We start from the raw sequence: 24,227 nt of genomic DNA, 5'->3' as shown, positions 1-24,227 counted from the left end.
TTTACTCATTCTGCATTGAATTACCACTAAGGGTCAGATGTAGGTAGCCCTTTACCGATCGGAATCGGCCGAAAATACCGATTTTCGGCCGTTTTCGACCGGTAAAGGGCTATGGAGATGTAGGGGCACCAAAAATGGACATATTCGGTAATTTTACCGAATCGGTATTTTTACCGAATCGGTAAAATTACAGAATCGGTAAATTTACCGATTCTGTACATTTTACCAATTCGGTAAATTTACCATTCGGTAAAAATACCGAATATGTAATTTGAGATGTAGGTAGCATGTCTAACAGTGCTACAGGGCATTAAGAATTCGGTATTTACCATGCAATACAATTGCATGGTAAATTACGAATTCATGTGTACATGCACATCTGTGCATGTACACCTGTGCCATGTGGCACACAGACATGCCCTAAGGGCATGTCTGTGTGCCACATGGCGCAAAAGCCGTTACAGGGGTGCAACAGGGTGTCAAAGTGACACCCTGTCCCCCTTAGCAATTCGGTATTTTTACCGATTCAGTAAATACCGAATCGGTATTTGCTATTGAATCCTATGGGCTTCAAGGCCCATAGGATTCAATAGCAAATACTGATTCGGTATTTACCGAATCGGTAAATACCGAATCTTACCGATTCGGTAAAAAATACCGAATTTTTCCCTACATGTCATTTACCGATTTTTGAATACCGAATCGGTAAAATTCGGTATTTAAAAATCGGTAAATGACATTTACCTACATCTGGCCCTATGTCTTTTATTTCTGTAGGAACTCATGCTGTAAATGTAAATTGATACTTGTATAGCGCACTAGTCACCCACAAGGGTCTCAAGGCACTTGTACGAACACCACTGCGGAACCCATCCTGGCTTTCCCTCTGAGGTATCCACTCCTGTGCACCCCCAAGGTGGAGGCCAGGCATCCTTAGCGTTGTGGGGGCCGTTGAGGAGATTAAGCAAGCTACTGCCCAGAGTTGAAGAGTGGGACTATATGATTGGAATAGGCACTGAGGCAAGAATTATCAGGTCTGTGGAATTTTTGAGCCCAAGACCCGCCGAGGCAGGGAATTGAACCCTGGTCCCAGGCCAGACCTCTGCATCAGGGTCTGCCGCTCTAACCATTGAGCCACACTTCTCCACAATCTCCTGTCAATCTTGGAAGGATGAAAGACTCTGTGGGCATGATTTGTAAAGGAAAGTTACACTTTATAGTAAGTTTACTAATTGTCAGGATTGAAAAACTACATGCAGATGTTTACAACTCTTCACTCCCTATACTCATGTGTGCCTTGTAAACACAGCAATCAGGACGGAGAAGTCTGCACACATAGGGACATTTTTATCTAGGTTTTTCATTGTGTTTGCACCATGTAACGTGGTACATGTGTGACCAAACCCAAAATTGGATTTATCAAGCCATGCTAGGTAATTTTGCGTGGCCCTGAGTGCGCTTGATTAATCAGGAGTAACACAACGTAGTACAAATTGTGCATTGCGTTACACTGCCCCAGGGATGCATTTCATGGGTGTTGCATGGATGCTCCCATGGATTTTGAAACATTCCCAGATTTCCAGTTACTGGAAGACCTGGGAATGTGCCAGAATTAGACACCATCACAGGGGAAGCAAAAAAATTAGAAATAAATATGTATTCTGAAGCACAAACAGATAGAGTAATATGCCCCTTCAAAAGCACAAAAACAATCCTGCATGCAACGGAGACATCATTGCAGGCCATGGGGGCCAGCATTGGCACTAGGCAGCCTATTGTGCGTCAGTGCTGGTTAAAGGACAGGAATGCCCCGTATTGTGATGAATATGGCACATTCATGCCCTTTCTCTGTAAAGCAGCGCAAGAAGGCGACTTGTTGTGCAGTGCTACTTTGACATGAATATGCCCCTCTTAATGTAGGGAGTGTGGAGTAAAAACTATGCCTGTAGTTTGAGAATTGCATTTTTTTACTACACTTTGTAGTATTACAAACAGTACTACAAAGTACAGTTTGAGAATCAGGCCCTTAAGGTCTTGACATTTGAAAAAGTGACAGATAGATAACATGCTATGTAGAAAATACAACAACCTATTCAGCTACTGCACCAGGTTTGAAGGTAGACTAGCATTCCCACTTTAATGTGGAGTCACAAATAAAAAGCTGCATCAATAAAGCTTAGCTCTGACACAGTAGGGTCACAAACTGTATAGTGTTCCTTTAGTGGCAAGTCCCAGTATGTACATCTTTTTATAACGTATATGACGCATTTGGGTTGCTGAAACGGCAAATATTTTATGGTAAAACACAATTTAAGAAATGTCAACATAAATACTATTAGGGACTCAAAGTATATCCTGAAAAAATGGTGAATACGCGGTTTTGGCCGGGTGGAATGAGCCAAGTTTCATTTTTACATCCAGGAAGAAGGAAAATACATTGATTTGTTCAGCATTTCACAACTTAATCAAGGAGGAATTGTATTAAAAACTTTTTTCTCCTCATGTCACAGAGACCAATTTAACCTGTAGAGTTTCAGCTACATTAGTATTTTAATTTAAAGAAATATGATATCCCTTCCAGCTGCCAAGTTCCTGGACTAACTCTGTAATGTGCGGGAATGCTTACCATTCTTTTCCCAACATATGCAATTCTAAGAATCCTTTTAAAAACTGTACATTCACAAAATGTCTACTTCCTGGAAAAGTGGTGGTAATTGCACTCTAGAGGCTAATGAGAATGGGAAAAGTGGAAAAACATCATGTGCTTTGATTTATAATGTACGCACATGCTCGTTTGAATGTCAGCAGCATGGGTCTTTAAAGATAGGACGAGAAGCTGTCACAAGTAAGGGTGGTGACATCGGATTCCCAGGTCTCCCTAAAATCAGTACTCTCGGTGGGAAGAAAAAAGTTGAAAGTTTGTAGTCAAATGGACCTTGCGTATGAAACATTATGTAGGACTTTGCAAATTAAGGGTGTGGTCCAATACATGTGCACTAGAATTGTACGTGCAATAACCACAACCGAGGAACTTTCATTCCTAGAGAAAAATTTATTAAAAACAAATATATTTATGTATTTATATAGGTTTGTGCAGCCCCAGTTACCTCTTCTGGCATCCTGGTGGTAGGATACCTGGGAAATTAAAAAAATTGAAACTTACATCACATAATTAGAGATGATAACCCCGTTTTAGCATTTTCTCTAATATGGGCCATTAAAGGTAGAATGAACATTATGCAGTAAGTAAGGAACTACCCATTTTGCCAGCCATGTTAGTAAATGTTTATCCACCCTTACTCTGTCTACGGATTCTAAGAACAACAAGCTGACATGAAGTAGCTGATCCGAGAGCATGCAAGGGTTTTGAAGAGACGTCCAAACTTGTGATGAACAAAGGGAACGGACCATAAAGGGCATGTGTCAGATACAGAGGTTTTTATTGACAGCCGGCTTGTTGATGTGCAAGCAAAGATGCCTAGTAAGGTGAGAGATGGAGTCAAGCTGGCTGGTTCTAGCAAGCGTTGGGCTGCCATATTCTGAACAAGTTGCAACCAATGAAGCTGATGCGGAAGGGGGTCCAAATAAGGGAATTATATAGGTGGATGAGGTAATCAATAACTGCTCTGATTACTGTGAAACAAGTTCTGACAGGAAGAAAATGCAGAAGAATCGCTTTTAAGGATTCTTAAGATAAAACAAGTAAGACGACAATACTTTAGCAACTTCAGTAGAGCAACTTATATCTTGATCATAAATAAAACGTAGGGTTTATTGAGAAAAATCCGAATCAAGGCTTGTGCTGAGACGGATGTGCCCGCAGCTGGATGCCCATAGAGAGTAAGTATCAGCAACTATTACGACTTCTGTCTTCGCCGAGTTTAGTGTTAAACAGTTAATATTCAATCAGCAAGTAACTGCTGAAAGGCTTTAGCATACATTTTTTGAGCATAGGAGGAATTACCATCTTTGATAAAGTCATCTTTTTTGCCCTGATCACCCCAGTTTTTTGACTGATACTGATAGTAACTGAGTATGATTTTGCCCTGGGCTCTGCTAACCAGACCCAGGGCCAGTGGTCTGTGTAAAAGATATATGGTAATTAGGTGCAATTACAATTGGTATGACAACCTACATGTAAGCCCCTTGTTTATGTTATGGCATGTAGGTTTAGAGGCCCAGCAGATTTACTGCACTGAAGCGTGCACTGCTGAGTTTCCTGCTGCCATTTTAAAGGCATCCCTGCTTTTCAGGCTGCTTTTAAAATTAAATTAAAAGCAAACTCAACTTTAGAAATAAAGCTACTTCCAAGCCCTAAACTACCATATTTTTAGATATAAGTCACCTCTAAGGCAGCCCTTGAGTGTCTCACAGGTAGAGTACATTTTAACTATAAGCAGGGACATTTTAAAAGATGTTGTATATTCCCTGATGAAACACGACTGCCAATTTTGTTTTTCCTCATTGTAGTACATTTGCTCCATAGGCTAACATGTGAATAATTTAATGAAGTATAACTATTGACAGGAATTAGCTAAAATATACTTCAAAGTATTACCATGATGGTAAGAATAAATCCAACAACTTACAAAGGTTGGATTTATTAGAACTATCACAGAAAAGAAACTATAGAACTTATTTTTCTGATTAACCAAAATCCAGCCTTCCAGCAGCCTCTCCTAATTGGCCAGCCGTTGACAGAATGAGCCGGACAGCTGTGCAGTCGGTTGCAAAGAGACAAAGGACATCTGCAGGGAGCTGAACTGTGAGTGCAGAGCAAAATGCAGGATGGGGTAGAGTAGCCAAATTGGTCTTCAAAGAGGGAATGGCAATGAAGACAGGACACAGGCTCACCCCCACTTCCTACACCCCCAGCCAGACAGGAGCCCCAGTAATTGAATTATCAAAGGGGCTGGAAGGGGAGTGTTAGGGAAACTTAGCTTCACCGGTGGATTGGCTTCATCAGATCTTAAACTCCAGCAGAGAGTTTCTCCTTTCTGGATTTTAAAAGAAGAGTGCTTGCTGGGACAAGAATATGCCACACTTTGGAGGAAGCTGTCACAGGGGCGTAACACAGGGCCCGCAGCTCCCGTGGTCTGGGGTCCCCCCAAGCTGCAGGGGCCCCCCTCAGCACAGTACTCAGTCCCAAGAGCTCTGGATTAGACCCGGAGCAGGGCCCATCCGTGTACGTAGCAGACGGGACCACTCAACTTCGTTACGCCACTGAGCTGTCATACTTCTGGGTGACACCTTGTAACCCATTTGTCAGGGGTGCCCCCCTATATGTACCATGAGAGATTTTCTGTAAGCTAAGACTTGCTTCTTGGCCAAACTACCACAATGAAAGCACAAGATTTCCCACACATACTAAACTGTTTTAACCTTTGTGGACCTCAAACACAGTTCATATTAATATTGCAGTATTTTTCTTTCACAGTTTTAAGTATTTGCTTTTGTGCATAAGTTTAATAATTAGTGGAAGACAGGGAATTTAGAACAGGTGGGCAGGCATACTCGCACTGCATTAAGTGCTTGTTTTGGATGCTACTTGCAAAGGAATGTTACAGCTTAATACAGATAGCCTGGCATAGAACATCACAGTCAGTAGTTTTTTACTACTGATTTTATGAATTGAGAAACATTAAATCCAGAAAAGTAAAATACTTAAACATTACAGAAGTCATTTCTTGAAACCACATCTCTTTCCCTAGATGCTTTTAGTAATATAAGTATGAGTTTTCAACAATTAGAGAGGAACTCATAAAACAAGGAAAAGCATTTGCATAAATTACTGAAAGTCAAAGTAGCTACTTCAAGAGAAAACAGAGCTTTGAAATGGGAAAGTTGCAACCTTTCATAAATCATTCCAATCATTCCTTGAAACAGTCAAAGTTAATGCTGATTGATATGTTGTGAAATAAATAACAACAAATAACGAGAACATCATGTACTAATGACCCATCAAATGTTAACGTACAACAAATATGGAACATGAATACCATGTTAAAAATTTAGTAAAACTTAATCAAGTTTAAATATATATATATATATATATATATATATATATATATATATATATATATATATATATATATATATATATATATATATATATATATATATATATATATATATATATATAATCCAAGTGAGAATAGCCACTCTGCAGTTATAGGTAGGATTTTGAGAGATAGGAATTCTTTTGATTTTCAATTTTTAATAACTTTACCACCATTTGAAGAATCTCACAAAACTTTGCAGTCAGTCTTGATCCTTTTTCTACAATGGCTAATGATGCAAAATATCATGGTGATTCAATAAGGGGTTCAAAGAAGAAAAAGAGGTCCCAAAACACTTTTACCCCACATGTATTTGCCATAGATATTTTAAACAGACAGATTTGAGTACAATATGGCAGGATGTAGATTATGATGTGAAAGGGTCATTTTTCTTATTAGATTAAAATTGGTTCTGTAAGGGGGGACGTTGCTAACTGCCAACAGATGTGGCCACACACTAGGACAGCTCTGCAGCTGTCAGCAAATAATCCCTTCTCTATCCGTCAAAATCCGCAAAGTGCCAATGCATACAGCAGTACCTGGTCTGCACTGAGTCCGTGAAGTGATCTGTAGATGGTTCTTTTAGAGGAAGGAGGCCAGGACGTGTACCAGTAGTAGAGATCCGGAGGCCTCGTGGTAGAGATCCGTAACAGAGAGAGGCAGTGCGGCTGCGCCGTGGTGCGCTGGGGAGGCGGGTGGTCCTGCGGATGGTGCACCCAGAGGAAGTGGGATGCCTCCCGGCCGGGGACCCCTATGCGAAGCTGTTGACGGTGCTGGATGGACTGCTGCTGAGACTTTGCTGAGAAGGGACAGTGAGTGAGAGCAGCTGAGCTGCAGACCTGGTGCAGAGCCTGGAGGGAGGCGGACTTACACATCAGCCTAGCCCGGTGCCTTCGGTGAGGTGTGACGTGGCGTACTGTACTCCTGGGAGAGGAGAGCGACATGGCGAGGCCAGGCGCTGCAACAGGTCACCAGTGGACTGCAGACCACACACTGTTCTGTGGCCGTGGTGGTACCTGGCAATGTATAACCCTTGAGGCAATGTCAAAGGAATAGCAAGTAGCGTCAGCCAGTGGGGAGAGAGATTTGGCCCAGTCATTGTTGGTGATGAGCACGTGTATAAAGACCAAGCCCCTGTGGGCTGCTGAGTGCACCTGCAGGACTGTACGGGCACTGATCAAGATGGCTGAAAGGTGCTGGTTAGAAAATAGAGGCCTACTCTGGCTGTGCCTTGTGGGACCAGACAGACTCCTCTAGCTTGCCGGGCCCACTGGCTGAGGACTTGTTATTGTGGGATAAAATTTAGGTGGCAGTTTCTTCAGTATTGATTGCCCCTGTAGGCCATAGGAAGCTTGATAGTTCCACAAACAACTAACGCAGACCGCTGCACTGCAGACAGTGGCTACAAGAGTGGCAGAAGGGGACATTGTTGGGAATCGTGGGCCTAAACCCATGCAGTGAATAAAACCTTGAAAAGTACACTGTAGTAATGCATCCTATGGGTGGAACCTCACAGGGTGTGACCAGGCAGGACACAATGATTGGTCAACCTGAACAGTCTACAACGAAACCCTCACTCAGGGAAATAATGGCTGCAATCCAAACGCTTCAAAACAGTATTGAGCCAAAATTAGATGCAGTCACCACAGATATCAGCTTACTGAGGGCAGCAAAAAAGGTGAAGACAGCAGAATCCCAAATTGGCAGACTGGAGTCCAAGACAAAAAGACTTAAGGAACAGGTACAAACCTTAACTAATTTTTTTTATCATTGCAGCAAAATTGGAGGACTAGCAAGGATGGTCCAGGGGAAATAACATTTGAGTTGTCGGGGTTCCAGAAGGGGCAGGGGGGGCCAGTGTTGATCTTTTCTTGGAAGGCCTGATTCTCAATACCCTTTGCCCCAGTTCTTCTCAACTAGGAGGGCCGTCCGAGCAATAGGCCCCAGGCTGAAACCAGGAGCCCCCCAAAACAGTATATTGTGAGAATTTTCAATTACAGGGATCAGATGCAATCCTCCAAGTAGCTCTAGTGCATGGAGACCTACATGTTGATATTGCGACTATAAGACTCTTTCCAGACATTACCCTGCAGGTGCAGAGACAGATGCAGTTTTGAAGGAGTCAAACGAGCATTGAGAGAAAAGGATATTAAATATATGATGCTCTACCCGGCTAAGCTTTGTGGCTTCTCTGAAGGCAAGATGTGGCACTGGATTGAGGGCTGGAGTGTTGTACGGTGGAAAGGAGCAAAGCCCAGGCGCCACAAGGCTGACCATGATGCTGACCATTGGACCTCTCCAGATCAACAGCAGATTCAGGCATCAGAATCAGACACATGAGCTCAATCTGGTAGGGAAGGGGGCCCAGTGTCTTAAGGTTGGGAATGTTAATGATGGGCTCCATACTATGTTTAAGATGTGCATAGGGTGAAACTGGTGGTGTTGGGGTTGTTGAAAAAGATATCAACGTGACTTGGCTAGGCTTGAGGTGTCGTCCATTTGGGATGCTGGCACTGTACATTTTAGGCATTGTATGTGATGAAGATTATAATAGAAGGACATCCATATAATCACAAAGGTGGAGATGTAGCCCATCCATGTTTTCAACTGTTAATCTTGAACGTAGCCGTTACAACGCAAGTCGTTACATCGACTTGCGCTGGAATGCCGCTATAACCTAAGAAATAGTAAGATTTACTATTGAACACCTTCCCTACTGTATGTAGGCTGGTGTTGGAGTAGTAAATCTTATTATTCCTAAGTCCAACGCCCTACAGCGCAAGTCGTATTAACAACTTGTTTTGTAAGAACTGTGATGTTACATACCGCAATCATTTTGATCGCGTTGTAACATCACATATTCTCTGCGAGTTGGGGTGGTGGGTGGTTTCAAGCTCACGGTGCAGGGAGGGAGGAGTTGGGGACTTTAAGATGTAAAACTTGTTATCAGATGCAGTTAATTGACCGCCAGTCATTGCTCTGTCGGAAGGAATATGTGTGCCTGTGCTTACTCCCTTTGTTTATTGCTGTGTTATGTGTGCAAATGTTGTTGCTCAACTGCAGAGGGTGCAAATGTCCTGGGAACAGTCAATATGTGGTGGGACGGAATGGCAGTGATAAGAACTGGGGGCTTCGGAAGGAGAGAACCTTCATTCATGGTTGGTGGTTGTATGAATGGGTTGAATATTCGGAACTGGAATGTTAATGGTCTGGGGAACAAGATAAAGCGGACATTAGTGCTTCAACATCTGCGCAGGCATTCCCCAGATCTTGTCCTACTCCAGGAAAAGCTGGATATACAGCCCATTCCTGAGGGGTGGTGATCTTACTTAAGCAGTTGATTCCCTTTGCAGTACAACAAACATGGTAGAATCCTCTGAGCTGCTTTGTAGCTATATCTAGAGCATGGAAAAGACATACCCTTTACATATGTTCATTAAATGTCCCACCACGTCTTGACGCTACTACTCTCCCATAGGTGAGTGCTAAGCCGTTGGAAGTGCCAGAGAGGCTCTGGGTCCTTGGAGGTGATATGAATGCAGTAATTGACCTATGTTTAAATAGGGAGACAAGTGCAACCACACTACTGGAGCAGGGTTAACTAAGGCCCTTCTTGGAGGCCATAGGAATGCTAGACCTTTCGCGATTACACCACCCACAACTGAGAAAATACATCTACTTCTCCCCAGCCCACAATAGCTTTTCTCAGCTGTATTACCTCTGCACGCACCTGGGAAATGCCCGTAGTTTTAAGGCAGCCAGGCACTATGCATTCGGCATATCGGATCATATACCGGTTGGAGTGACACTAGAAGGCCCTACAAGTGACTTTTCCCTACCACTGAAATTAGACCAAAGGTCTTTTAAAGATAAAGGGATTAAATAAAATCTTAAAGAGGGGTTGGAACAGTACTTCACTGAGAATGTTGGGTTGGTAGAGTCAGTGTATTTCCTGTGGAAAGGTTTGAAGCCGTTTCTACAGGTCAGCCTCATGCACAGATTGGTGGGTGTGAAAATGGAACACAAACTTGCTTTCTTGGTAATTGAGGAGATTACACAACTGGTGGGCCAAGTGGTAATTGAAGGGGAGGCGGCAGTAAAGCATTGATTACATCACCAACAGCAGTATCGGAGAGCCCTGCCGGAGCACGCTGCCTGGAATCACAAATTGGCAATGCAGCATCGCCGACATGACATTAGGAACAAAGGCATACAAGCTATTAACTTGGCTCAAAATAAGAGAAAGAGAACACTCTTGGGTTCTATAAGTAAGCGATCAGTCAGGTAAACCTCAGACCACTAGCACTGCCATTGCGGACACATTTGCTGAGTATTTTGAGGAGCTTAATAGCTCCACTGGGTTCAGGTCTCAGGCCGACTGCACGGACCTCTTTAGGGATTTACCCTTGACTATGCTTACTAGGGAGGACAGAAAGGCATTGAAGGCTGACCTAACAGAGGAGGTGCATAATCGAACTGATCAAAGGGTTGATTGGCAAGGTGGGACCACATAGGCTAGCCATGTTTTATGGGGCGTGGAGGGAGGGGTGTTTGTCACAGGACTAGAGGACTGCCTTGATAGTGGTCATATATAAAAAGGGTAAACCACCAACAGAATGTGGGTCATGCAGGCTTATATTCCAGCTCAACTGAGAAGTTAAAGTACTGGCCATAATATTGGCGTACCGGTTACGCACAGTAATTCCACCGCTTATAAATCTGGACCAATGAGGCTTTATGCCACACAGAAGTACTCACTTAAATTTGCACTGACTGTTGCACGTGCACGTTGCACGTGACAGGACTTCAAGACATGGGAGCATCTGTGGGAATGCCACTAGACCCAAGGATGGCTTTCAAGAGCATTGAAATGAATTTTCTGTTTGCCACACTGTCAATGTTCTGCTTCAAACCAAAGTTCTGTGGCTGGTTCCAGCTTCTGTATCAAAAGCTGCTGGCGAGGGTGCGGGTCAATGGTGCAGTTTCAAGTGTCTTCTACATACAGAAGGGTACTAGGCAGGGCTGCTCCCTCTCCCCCATGAACTTTACCCTGGCACTTAAGCCACTTGCTGCCTGGATCTGGCAGGACTTGTTGCAGGTGGGGGTGAAGTTCAATGGAGACTGGGAGGAGCATATATCATTATACGCTGACAATATAATGCTGTATCTGACTAATCGGGCCTTCTCCATTGGCAGGGTACTGCACATATTCGACCTCTTTGGCAGCTACTCTGGGGAACTCATTAATTGATCAAACTCATTGATCTTCCCGCTTGTGAGAAAGAAAGTTAGACTCCCCTGATCCTGTCTGGTGCCATTGTGTGCAGGTAGTTTTAAATACCTTAGAATCCATATCACTAGAGACCCCTGAGAATGTTTTGATTAAAATCTTGTGCCACAGTTGGAGAGATTGAAAGGGGACATCAAACACTGGGGAACACTTCCACTCTCCCTTGTGGGTAAGGCAGTGTTATACAAAATGGTGACACACCCACAGTTGATGAAGGTGCCCTAAAATACACTGTAAAAAGTCTCCAAGGAGTTTTTCGGAAGATAGAGAGTGAAGTTCGCACATTGTTGTGGCAGGGTATAGAGCCGCCTATAGCACTCACTAAGCCTAAATTAGGGGTCTATGAGGGCAGATTAGCGATCCCAGACATTACTAAATATTACTGGGAGATGGAACTGCTCATAATAAACAAATGAGTCTTTCTAGATCATCAGGAACCAGTATATTGAGTTAAAAGGCAAGCATCAGGATGTAGGAATTATGAGGCACTCCTCTATTGGCAGAAGAGAAAGAAATGGTTGTTGCAACACACACAGACGGTAATCAAGGCATGGTGAGAAGCCACAGGATTCTTTGGTTGGAGTGGGCAACTTTATCTTTATGAGCATGAGACTTAGTCCATGTGGTGGGTGGGGTACAGGGTTTTTCAAAATGGGATTTGCTGGGTCTAGAACATCTGGGAGATATTTGGCGTGATCAGGCCTACATTACATTTGAAATCTTCAGCCAAGAATATGAGTTGCAAGAAACAGAGGTACAGATATCTCTTGTTGGGGCATGCACTTAAACGACATCTACAAGAGGGAGAGCAGTTGTCAAGGCTTCTCTCCTGGAGGACCACCTCCTCACTGAACATATCAAAGACAAGCAATATCCATCATATATTGGGAATTGATAAATAACTTGCCCGATCTGATGGTGGCATTATGAGAGGCCTGGATGGAGGATATTAGTGAATTAGATGATGATGACTGGCAAGAGGCCGTACAAAGCCCCTGTGACATGGCCATATGAGTTAGATTTCACTTGGACCAGCTACGAATTCTTAATCGCCCCGATTACTCCAGAACCAGGCTAACAAAACTTGGGAGTTCACCCACGTTGTTGTGTCTGCGGGGATGTGGTGGGGAAGGTACATTTGTCCACATTCTCTGGGAGTGCTAAGAAATACTGGCATACAGGAAAGGGTCACGCTGATTATGTGCTGGCCTTGGAGGAACTCATGGACGAGAAGTGGCTCTTGCTAATGATACCAGGGGAGGAAAAACAGCCCAAATATCAAAGAATCTGGTGGGCTCTGGCAGTGGGGGTGGTCAAGAGGAACATAGTGAGAGCATGGGGCTTGACAGATCCTCCCAGGCAAAATAACTGGAAAAGAGACCTAGACTGGTACCTGAGAGCAGAAAAGGATGACTAGCATAGCCGAGGCTGCCAGAGGAAGTCAGAGAAAATATGTGGAGCATGGCAGACCTACAGGGGACACTGACAGGGTTGGTTTAGGTAATGGATCAACCTTGATTTGAAATGTGGGGAGGATGGTGGGTGAGGGTTTTTTATCTCATTGTTGGGCAGTAAAAGTTCCCTCACAGTCCTGATTGATGTGCTGCTTTTCAATGTTGTCTTCTGCTATATGTCATGTATGTACTATGATATTTGACATGCTTGATGTAAGAACTTCTGTGGTGAGCATGATTGAAATAAAAAGATTTTAAAAAACAAAATATTTTTCAGTACTTGTTTTGTAATAAGGGTTAATCATTTAGTTATATATTGGATTGAGGTATACCGCAATACTTTCGCGATACACTGCGCTACCTAGCGATGAAAAAACTACCAACGGTGAATAAGATTGGTTCGTGAAGGTCAGTACAATACTAGAAGGCAGCTGCATTGTCTGGAACACACTTTGAGTGTTTTCGGGCATTGTAAGCGAGATACAGTTTATTATTATTTTTGGAAACCTCCAAGAAGAAATTAAGCACTTGACAAAACTATCAATAGTTAGAGAAAGTTAAAAGCATTTTCATAGCTATATATATATTTTTTTTTAAGTTTGTAGAGTACCACAGTATGACCTAGAAAGTACCAAGGTACCTATTTAAGTTATATAAGAAAAAAGATATTTATGACAAAAGACAGTTGATGTTATACAACTCCACCCTCACTCTAAGACACACCCTTCCACTCTACAAAAAGCCATTCCACTGTTGTGTATCAATTTAGATTCCGTATGAATTTCCCGATTCATGCCCCTATATCGGTACAATTCACATTGCCCTTATATAGGCCTAGAAACCCAGTCCTTATTTAGGCATTGCCCATGCTAACCGAATACGGGCATGGCTACTTGCATCCGTTCATCTGCATCACCACGATTTCTTGGAAAACCAGACTCTTAAGCCATCAGGGACCTCCCCTTGCTTGAATATGGATTTCTCCAAGAAACTCATTATTATGCATGAACATCTATTCCTTAGAGGTTCATTCATGACGTTCATATGCCCAACTCTTACGTCAATACTGGCATTCCTAAACACCTTCAAGGTATTAATATACCTTCACTTGCTATGGCAAAGCACGGTGTGGTTCGGTGCAGTTCGACTACCTATTTGCACGACGCAGCTCGCCACAGCAAGTACCGAAGGAAGCCAACTCCTCAGCTGACGCACTGACCAGAAGTTGCCATCCTCCTGCCGAGAATCCAGCTCCAGTGTTTCTGACTCTGCTTGTGGGGTGTTGGGAAATCGAGTCCCGGGAAAGAGATACCAACCTCTCTCATTCTAAGGTATGGAGCTGATTAGAACCTAGAGAAACCTTTGGCAATTATTGGCAAAACTAAACCTATGCTAAACCAGCACCTACTTCTTCCCTCGTTCTAGACCTAGGTTAGGTACATTGGGGTAGGTGTATTTTAGAAGCACCAGTTGAGTATTTTAGCATGTGTTACTTATGTATGTATTTTTATATATGTCATAGCAACAGACCATGCTATTATAGAATTATTTTCTATTACTGTTTACGCTGTACGCATTATACTTCGCATTTTGTCTTGTATGTATGTATGTATTTGTTTTTATAAAGCGCACATATCACCATTCGGTCTCATAGCGCTGACAGAGGGTTAGGGAGATGCAGAAAGGAAGGGGTATTACGTCCTTGCCTTGAATAGTAATGTTTTGAGTTCTCTCCGGAAGATTTTATGATTTTACGATCGTAGAAGTTCAGATCTCTTGCATGAGAAAGAAGACTGTTCAATAAACCCTTTTTATTGAAATGCCTGTCTCTCTATTTCTGTGAAACTCTGTAGAAACGAAGCATGCATATGACTGAGTGAAATAGTTATATATTCTTTCCACGACTCCGAAGATATTGCTCAGACTCTAAGGGAAACAAAGTTTTCATGTTTATGCGGTTGTCAGAGACCAATCCCTTCTTGTTCATTCGAGAAAGTTTCTAGTCACCTTTGACTTACGTGGCACACACAATTAAATTTAATGTACTCAATAGAGACATACTGACCTCAGTTCTATGACAAATCTTTAGTGTATATTATTCCAATGCGCAGAGCCTATTAGTGATATAGGAACTACACTACACCACTCTGTGACATAACTCTATTATACGAGATGCCACTTCAGTCTAAATCACTCCATGCCACTCTGCTGTACAGAAAGCCACTGCACTGTACAACAAGTCACTCCACTCTATGACACATCACTCCATTGTAAAACATGCCACTACACTGTACCCCACTCTAAAGTACGCACCTCTATGTAGCACACTATGACATGCCACTCTGTTGCACGCAACCACATTCCATCAAAAAGCAGACTGCTATGACTCTGCACTGTACTCTACCATGTTCTTTCCAACTTTATGGCAGTCTACTCTACTGTGCATCACTCTACTGTATGCCACTGCACCCTATGCACCCTATGCCACTGTGTTCAATTATGTACCACTGCTTTCTATGCCACTGCACTCCATGCCACTGCACTCTATGCCACTCTACTCCACTTTGCACCACTCTACTCTGTGCCAGTGCATTCTATGATGCTGCACTGTACTCTACTCTACAACGCTCTTTGCAACTGCCCTCTATGCCACTGTATTCAATTATGTAACACTGGTTTCTATGTCACTTAACTATACACCACTTCACTCTACTCCACTGTGTTTGATGCCACCGCTCTATATGCCACTACACTGTAGACTAGTCTATGCAACTGCACTGTATGCCACTCTTCTCTATGCTGCCCCACTCTACTCCACTGCGCTGTACACCAGGGCCCTATACGCCACTCTACTGCACTCTGAAGCACTTTATGGTGATGCACTTTCCACTACTGCACTCTACACCACTTTACTCTATTGTACAGCACTCTACATCGTGCTACTCCACACCATTACATGCCTCTCTACTCTACTGTATGCATCTGCACTGTACACCAGGTGTCTCCACATCACTGCATTCTACTTTTCACCACTGAACTCTATGCCACTCTACTTTACTCCACTCTACAGTATGCCACTTTACTCTATTTAACAAAAGTCTATTGCAGTGATCTCCAATGCACTCTACGCCACTATACGCAACGTCACTGCACTCTGTGCCACTCTACTCTGAACCACTCTATTGCACACTGATGTGCTGTACGCCACTCTGGTATACTCTGCGCCACAGTTCTCCACTGCCCTCTAGCCCACTGCACTACCCATTAAACTGATTCATCCTGACCAATGCAGCTTCATGCCTTCCTGTAGCATTGCAGTTGAAGCTTCACTTGGTGCTTACCTGCAGACATGAGCTGCAGGCATCTAATGCACTTCTCTTAGTCTATTTTGAAAAATAATTCATCACATTCCTCCTTCCTGGATGCAGTGCTGGCCACAATGGGATTCTGTCTACAATTCCGATGGTGTGCGGGACTCTTATACTTCTCATCGGCTGCCCAGATAGACATCAACAGAGTTCTAACTGAACCGTTTCCTATTCGAAAACAGGGTTGCCCTCGGTCTCCCCTCCTCCTTGCCCTGGTTTCTTAACCCATGTCCAGACTTGTTTGGTGCTATGCCCAGCTCCAATGTTGGGACTGAAGAGGCAAGGACTATATATTGCTCTACGTGGTCGTCATGTTGCTATATCTCACCCATCCCAGAGATTCCTACCCTGTACGCTGCATTTCCTCAAACTATTTGGGGAGTCATGGGCCTCTGACCCAACTGGGCTAAATCGCTCCTTGTCTCAATGTTCACGGACTCTGGAGTGATGAATTGGAGAATCAACATCTCTGCAAGGTGGCTCAATTTCCAGTATTTGGGAGTCTCCATCTATTTAGAGCTAAATCTAACATGGAACATCAACCTGCAGGCACTAGTGGCAAACCTGAAAAAGGAGCTTGTTTCTTCTGTCTTGCAGTACTTTCCCCTTCTGACCCAGAAACATGGACCTGAGAAGTCACAGCCTCGATTGGATGATTCCTAATGGGCGGTGGTGTCCATCCTCGGACAGCACTCGACAACTGTTGCCAGCCAACTTATGATGGAGGACTTAGCATGGCTGGCATTAAGCTCTAATATAGGACACTTCACCTTTTAGTGATAAACAACTGGCCTATATAGATAAATAAACCATGGTGAAGCGATCCAACCTGCATCTTGCTTTTATGGCCTTGTTAATAGCCTTTGACTGTTTAAACAGAGCTAAGCTATGGCAAATTATAATTGAAATGGGGATGGATCCAATACGGTTATGCATTTTAATATCCTTGCATCATGAGACAAAAGCATGTGTCAGGTTTGGTACTGATGGGGAAGGATATGATGTTTTTAATGCTGATGGGGAGTGCATTACGAGTGTGTGCTTGCCCCTTTGTTATTTATTTTATACATAAATAACCTCAGTCAGTCAGGAGCTTATAAATAGCATCACCGTGTCCCCATGGTAAATGGCACCTACCCTTGTATTTTTATTGATGACGCTGTACTAATAGCCTAAACCCCTATAGCCATATGCATTTTTATCAATTCTTATGTGAATTTTCTGCTAAAAATTCCATCTAAGGACTCATTTTTTAAAATCATTTACCATGTCATGCAGCCTGAAGTATATACATTCTTCACCCATTACGGTAGAGCCAAATACGTTACTGTACAAAAGCACTTTTTCACATCTAGGGATTTTATTTAGTACCTCTAGTTCATGGCTGCTCCGAACAGCGCAAAATAGAATGAAACGGTTGTATGACATTATAGCGCATGCTTTTTCAACGCAAGCTGTTACAACGCAGGTTTTACTACGCATACCTTTACAACGCATTACACTTTAGGGTGCTGGATAGTGAATAGTTTAATTTACTATTCCAACTCCAGTCCCCGTGGACACTAGGGAAGGTGTTGGATAGTAAATTAAACGTATTCCCTATCCTAGAGCGCCCCCCAGTGTAATGCATTGTAAAGGTATGCGTAGTAAAACCTGCGTTGTAATAGCTTTGCGTCGTAAAAGTTTTGTTGTAAAGGATGTTTCCCGAATGGGACTGTCAAAGGCAGTAGGCTCTCTTCTTAGCTTACCGTCAGCACCAGGTGGGAGGGCCCTTGTCCCACTGCTACCAAGGTATTCAGCTCAGTGTGTACCTATTGCTTCCTATGGGGCAGGAATATGGGGCATTAGTGCCACAGCAAATAGAAGAAAATAGTTTTGTGAGGCATTTTTTAATGGTGCCTGCATTGACCTCACATTTAACTTGCCATAAGGAGTTAGAATCAAAATATTTATGCAACCAAATATGTATTGATACTGCATTGCTATGGCTCTCTGTTAGCAGCATGGTATCCTCACTCACTACAAAGATATTTGTTGACTGCCTGGCCTGTGACAAAGGGTATTCTATTTCCTGGCTGTCCTACATTTAAAAGACACTGGAAGGAATTGGTTTATGGTTTGCTGTTTGAGTCAGCTATAAGTGTGCTACCCAGCAGAAAGCAAACACAGGCCCTGTTAGAAAAATTGCAACGTATCATGTTGCATGAGGAATTACAGAAACACAGCATTGGTGATTACATACTGGCTAATTTTGGTGCTGGGCCAACGGATTAACTGATGAATACTGACGAGATTTGGGTGCGCTCGCTTTTTTCTGATTTAGAGCAGGGACTTTGAAATACTCCCCATGCTTCCTGTGAGGTTTCCAGTACAACCTGAGTGCATGAGTTTGTCTCTGCAACAATATTTCTAAGCAAACTATGATTCATTTTACTGTCTTCTGTGGGTATTGCCAATTATTTACGAGAATGCATTTAGCACCTTTTTCAAGCCTCAGAAATTATCGTAAATGCCAACAAGCTTTTAGGTGTTTGCAAGAAGTAGCTGACAATGAATTCTGTTGCTGCTTAAGTTGGTTTCTTGAGGCAGCTGTATGTTCAAGAAGCAAACACTATGCACTTTGACTAACCTAATATACAATTTTTTAGAATAATTATTATGTGTGCCCTGCTTTTACTCATGTTCTATACAACTGAACTTACTCCACACTACATATTGCACACCATACTTGATGCAAACCTTCTGACCCCTAACTGTTGTCAATGTGAGGTTCTGTAGGGATATTTCTATTACAAGGTTTTGTCATGTGATAGGAGCCCATCATATTGGTGATCTCTCAAAAAAGAGCCATCTGAGCGCCTTGTTGCTCTTGTTGCTCCCCTTGATCTCGCACCCGGGGTGGCACTTCTTGGTATAATGGAGTGCATGAGAAACATGCATCTTGAACAGACATGAATAGGCAGAGAGACATAGCAAGATTCTGGACTCACAAACACCCCCCCCCCCCCACTGAGCTCTCAGATTGGTGGCTGGCAATAGAGGGGTCCTCCAAGACAGAGAGGCCAACATATAAGGGTAGTAGGGGCCCTCATAAACAGTAGAAAATATTTGGTGAGAGTGCTCAGTGTGAGAAGTTGGCCTGGCATAAGCTGTCCACTATTCTTGTGGGCACCTTGCACCAGTCCAAACAACCCTTATTGATGGTAGGTTAAAGACAACCGTTATAGAAAGCGATCCTAGTGGTAGCTGTGGAGAGCAGCCTTCAGCCTAAGTCTTGGAGGAATGTAAAGTAGCTTGTTTTACCAATCTATAATCTTGTGAATGACCAAATGAAAGGAAAACCACACCAGGTATTTATATAAAACTAGCGGCCCGTCCCGACGTTGTCCGGGTAAAAAAAGGCTAGGCAGCAATGGTTTTAGTATCATTGTACATTCGTCCCACATGATAAGAGACACATTTTGAAGCAGTGCCCCTAAAGGTCCGTTTTTCCGAATAGAGCATATTGAATCCCTTTCAAGGGAAACTGTTAGAGGCAGTTCAAAGGTAGAATGTGCTGTTTTCCCAGCTGTTAGCTAAGTGGCAGCTATTCCAGATGAAGCAACAGCTAGAGCCGAATTCCCAGAAGATCGAACTTTGGCAAGTATGAGGTTGATTAGGTAAGTCTTTCCTGTGCCACCGGGGGCGTCTATGAACAATACTTTGCCTTGCTTCTTTTCAACACTATCAACTATGGTGTTGTAGGCGAGTTGTTGATCGGGAACTAAGTTAGGCAAGTGTTGAGCAAGGTAGTTATTTAGCTCTGGAATATTGTGTGCGGTAGCAATATTGTGGTATCCAGTTAGGTTAGTTCGGACAGCTGGCGGCAGGCTGAAATCTTGTAAGGACTTCTCGCTTAATAGATACAGTGAGTCTTCCATTTCTATAAGTCCTTGGTTTATTATTTCATTGTTGATAGCAGCCCGTGCCGACGTTGTCTGGGTATGAATTGCTGCCGGCCAGTAGTATATTGTTTTGTAGGATTTCATTTTGATAGCATTTCTTATCTGTGACAGGCCTGTGAAACGCTCCGATTCACAGTGCACTGCTGATGCACTTAAGAGTGCGCGTTCATTAGTGTGTGAACTCGAGTTTCCCTACTTTATATTTCTTTGCAATATTATATAGCGCAAACTCAACAACATGGCATGAGCACAATTTACATTACAGAAGAACACATTCATTTGTGGTAGGCACGGGGAGACAAATCGATTTGCCTGGAATCACAGGATGTTGAGCTGATGCCGAGATTCGAACGTAGCTCCCCAGTTCTAAAGTTCGCAATTCTAGAACTTGTGGCGGGAGGTGTGTCTAAAAGTGTATGTTGGTGCTGGCCATCAATGAGTGAGACCTGTGCATTTTTCAAATGGGTGGTGAAAACATATGAGTATGTTGCTGGAGATGTGGGCCGCCGTGCCACCAATATACTTACCGGGGGAGGGTAAACACCGATTATTCCGAAACTTTCTTTGCAGATACCATCACTCCGCATACTTTCATTACGAAAGTACCATGACTCCGCAATGCCATTATAACGCATGGCATTACATTTTATATGATTTTACTACGCATACATTTACAACGAAATTCGTTGTAAATGCATGAATGGTAAAAGCATGTTTCTTTTAATGTTTGGATAAGGTAAGTATGGGTATAAGGGTATATGTTTTGGGGTACTGTGGTATATGTTTTGGGGTGTTTGGGTATTTTAAGGGTTCAGATATAGTTTTGGGTTATGGGGTACAGGGGTAGTTTTAGGGTTTAGGGATAGGTATGGGTTTTGGGGTACAGGGGTATTTTTAGGGTTCAGGGCTAGGTTTGGGTTTTGGGGTATAGGGGTATTTTTAGGGTTCAGGGGTAGGTTTGGGGTGCAGGGATACTTTAAGGGTTCAGGGCTAGGTTTGGGTTTTGGGGTACAGGGTTATTCTTAGGGTTCAGGGCTAGGTTTGGTTTTGGGGTCAGGGGTATTTTAAGGGTTCAGATATAGTTTTGGGTTTTGGGGTATAGGGGTATTTTTAGGGTTCAGGGGTAGGTTTGGGTATTGGGGTACAGGGGTATTTTAAGGCTTCAGGGCTAGGTTTGTGTTTTGGGGTACAGGGGTATTTTAGGGTTCAGGGGTAGGTTTGGGTTTTGGGGTACAGTGGTATTTTTAGGGTTATGGGCTAGGTTTGGGTTTTGGGGTACAGGGGTATTTTTAGGGTTCAGGGGTAGGTTTGGGTTTTGGGGTACAGGGGTATTTTAAGGGTTCAGATATAGTTTTGAGTTTTGGGGTATATGGGTATTTTTAGGGTTCAGGGGTAGGTTTGGGTTTTGGGGCACAGGGGTATTTTAAGGGTTCAGGGCTAGGTTTGGGTTTTGGGGTACAGGGGTATTTTTAGGGTTTAGGTCTAGGTTTGGGTTTTGGGGTACAGAGGTATTTTAGGGTTCAGGGGTAGGTTTGGGTTTTGGGGTACAAGGGTATTTTTAGGGTTCAGGGCTAGGTTTGGGTTTTGGGTTACAGGGGTATTTTTAGGGTTCGGGGTAGGTTTGGGTTTTGGGGTACAGGGGTATTTTAAGGGTTCAGGGCTAGGTTTGTGTTTTGGGGTACAGGGGTGTTTTAGGGTTCAGGTGTAGGTTTGGGGTTTGGGGTACAGTGGTATTTTTAGGGTTCAGGGCTAGGTTTGGGTTTTGGGGTACAGGGGTATTTTTAGGGTTCAGGGGTAGGTTTGGGTTTTGAGGTACAGGGGTATTTATAGGGTTCAGGGCTAGGTTTGGGGTTTGGGGCATAGGGGTATTTTTAGGGTTTAGGGATAGGTTTGGGTTTTGGGGTACAGGGTATATTTATAGGGTTAAGATGGGTTAGTGTTTATGGGTGTTGGGGTATTTTAAGGAGTAAGGGTGGGTTATGATCATGGGGTGCAGGGGTATTTAAAGGGAGCAGGGTGGGATTAGCACACAATATGAGACATGGCATGAAGGGTGGAACGTACCACATGCCCCCAGTGTTTGTCACACCCCCAGCACACGCCCACAGCACACGCCCACAGCACAACGCAGACACACCCACAAGGGACTACTTTGCTGGCACGGTTCTTTTACCTTTTAAATGTATATGGTGGGCGTCTGTATAGCCTATGTCCTTCTGCTGCAACTGCCCTTTCCAACGCTGTATTGGGTGTTGTGATTGGTGCTGTGGTTCCTGAGATTACCTGCCTCAAAGGTTTGGGCTCTCTCTTTATATTATTAGTATGGATATATGTATTTATTCTAAACACATCCCACTAGTCTCTTTATGAGGCTAGAGACAAAAGTACATTCAGTAAACTTAATAGCACACAGCAAATTAGCACAATATACGTTGAGCCCTAGGGGCGTACCAAACCATATATCAATAAATTGGTATAAGAACCACAACTTGCATAGATACAAGGCCTATAGCCTGTAGAACTGCTGGGGCCAACAGAAACCACCAAAGGTAGTGACACAGGGGACCCATGGGGGATGTGTGCAGTGTCTAAACATAGCCGCGAATCACCATAAAGTTCTACGGGGAAAGTAGCGGTTGAAATTTTAAAGATAAACGACACTTAGAGGAGGTCTTTGAGCAAATCCCTTGAGACTTAAGGGGTTCTAGAGCCAACAACCACAGAGCAATGGAGTACTCGAGTTACCTCACCCAGGGAATCCAGGTGCATAGGTGTCTTTTGGTGTCGGGCTTCGTCGCCATTTTCAATGGCGATCTGCTGTAAAGTGCTGCTGCTGAAGTGGTGGAAAGTGTCCAGAGTGATCCAAGCCTGGATCGAAGATGTGAAAAACCTGAAAGCAGAGGGGACAGAGTCTGGGTCACTAGCCAGTGAGCAAGGGCACAATAGTCAAATGGCCACAGATGTTGGGGGAATTCAGGTGAAGAGGGTGAAGCTTGACTCTTCAGCCACAAGGATCAGGAGGCGTCGACCCCAGGTGCTGGATTCGAGCTGTCCCACGAAGGATGCCGAGTGCTGCGGTGTTGGTGCCCAGATTGGACCCAACAAGCCTTAGCAACAGCAACTCACACAGGAATTAAAGAACTCAGAATAGCCTTCGTGGGGACCCACTAGTCGATGGACCAAGGATCGCGAAGGAGCCTCGAGCGGAAATGCAAGAAGGAGGCCCACAGAACACTTGTGGAGTGTAGACCCACAATCTTTAGTGCAGATGGTGGTTGGCGTTTTGGCTACAAGCAACCCAAAGCACAACTTCAGAAAAGCTTGGGAAGTCAATGCCCTTAGCATTGGTGTCCAGGGATCCCAGTTCCACACCACTCCTGAGGGCTGCCGGTCTCAGCTTTGCTGGGGACTCGGGTCGGCCTTCGAGAAGTCTGAAAATTCTCTTCCAGGGCTGCAATTACTTCAGAGTCCGGCGGGAGCTTCAGTGATGCAGACCAGCACATGCTTTGTTGGTGCCTGTTTGAACAGGGTAGTCACTCCTTGACCTGAAGGGAGATTCTTCCGTCCTCTTGTCTTTAGTAGAGCGTCAAAGTTCCAGGATTCAGTTTCAGAGTTTCGTCCAGGTCTAAAGTCCTGTTTCTAGGGTTCCCTTACTTATACTAAGCAAAGGGGTTGGACATACTCTGTGTTGTGCCTGTCCCAGCTGTTGTCGCAGAAGTACCATAGAAGTGAAGACCAGTCCTCAACTTCCCCTTAACACCACCAAATGCCAGAACATGTAACCTAGTAAACAAATGATGATGTCTTGGGGGAAGAAGGGAAAACAAAACAAGGTTAGTGGGGGAAAAACAGTATTCTCTTTTGGTATATCGTCAAGAAGGCAGTGGAAATTCTGGAGGCTGGTTTATCTCTCTTGGTATTCAACTATATCAAGGAAAGAAAGCAAGAAAGCATTAGAGTCCCTCCCTTTCTGTCTAGACTATCTATGTGCTATTTATTCCTTTTATCTACCTTTCCATTCCTATGCACAGCAAAGGATGTAGGAGAAGCAGCCACCTATAACAGGAGTGTGAGGGGCACCAGCTTCTTAAAACAGGATTACGTGGACCTTC

This window comes from Lissotriton vulgaris, chromosome 11, assembly GCF_964263255.1.
Source record: "Lissotriton vulgaris chromosome 11, aLisVul1.2, whole genome shotgun sequence".
NCBI classification, from domain to species: Eukaryota; Metazoa; Chordata; class Amphibia; order Caudata; family Salamandridae; genus Lissotriton; species Lissotriton vulgaris.
The sequence above is the reverse complement of the archived record's forward strand: the minus strand, read 5'-3'. Positions refer to the sequence as shown.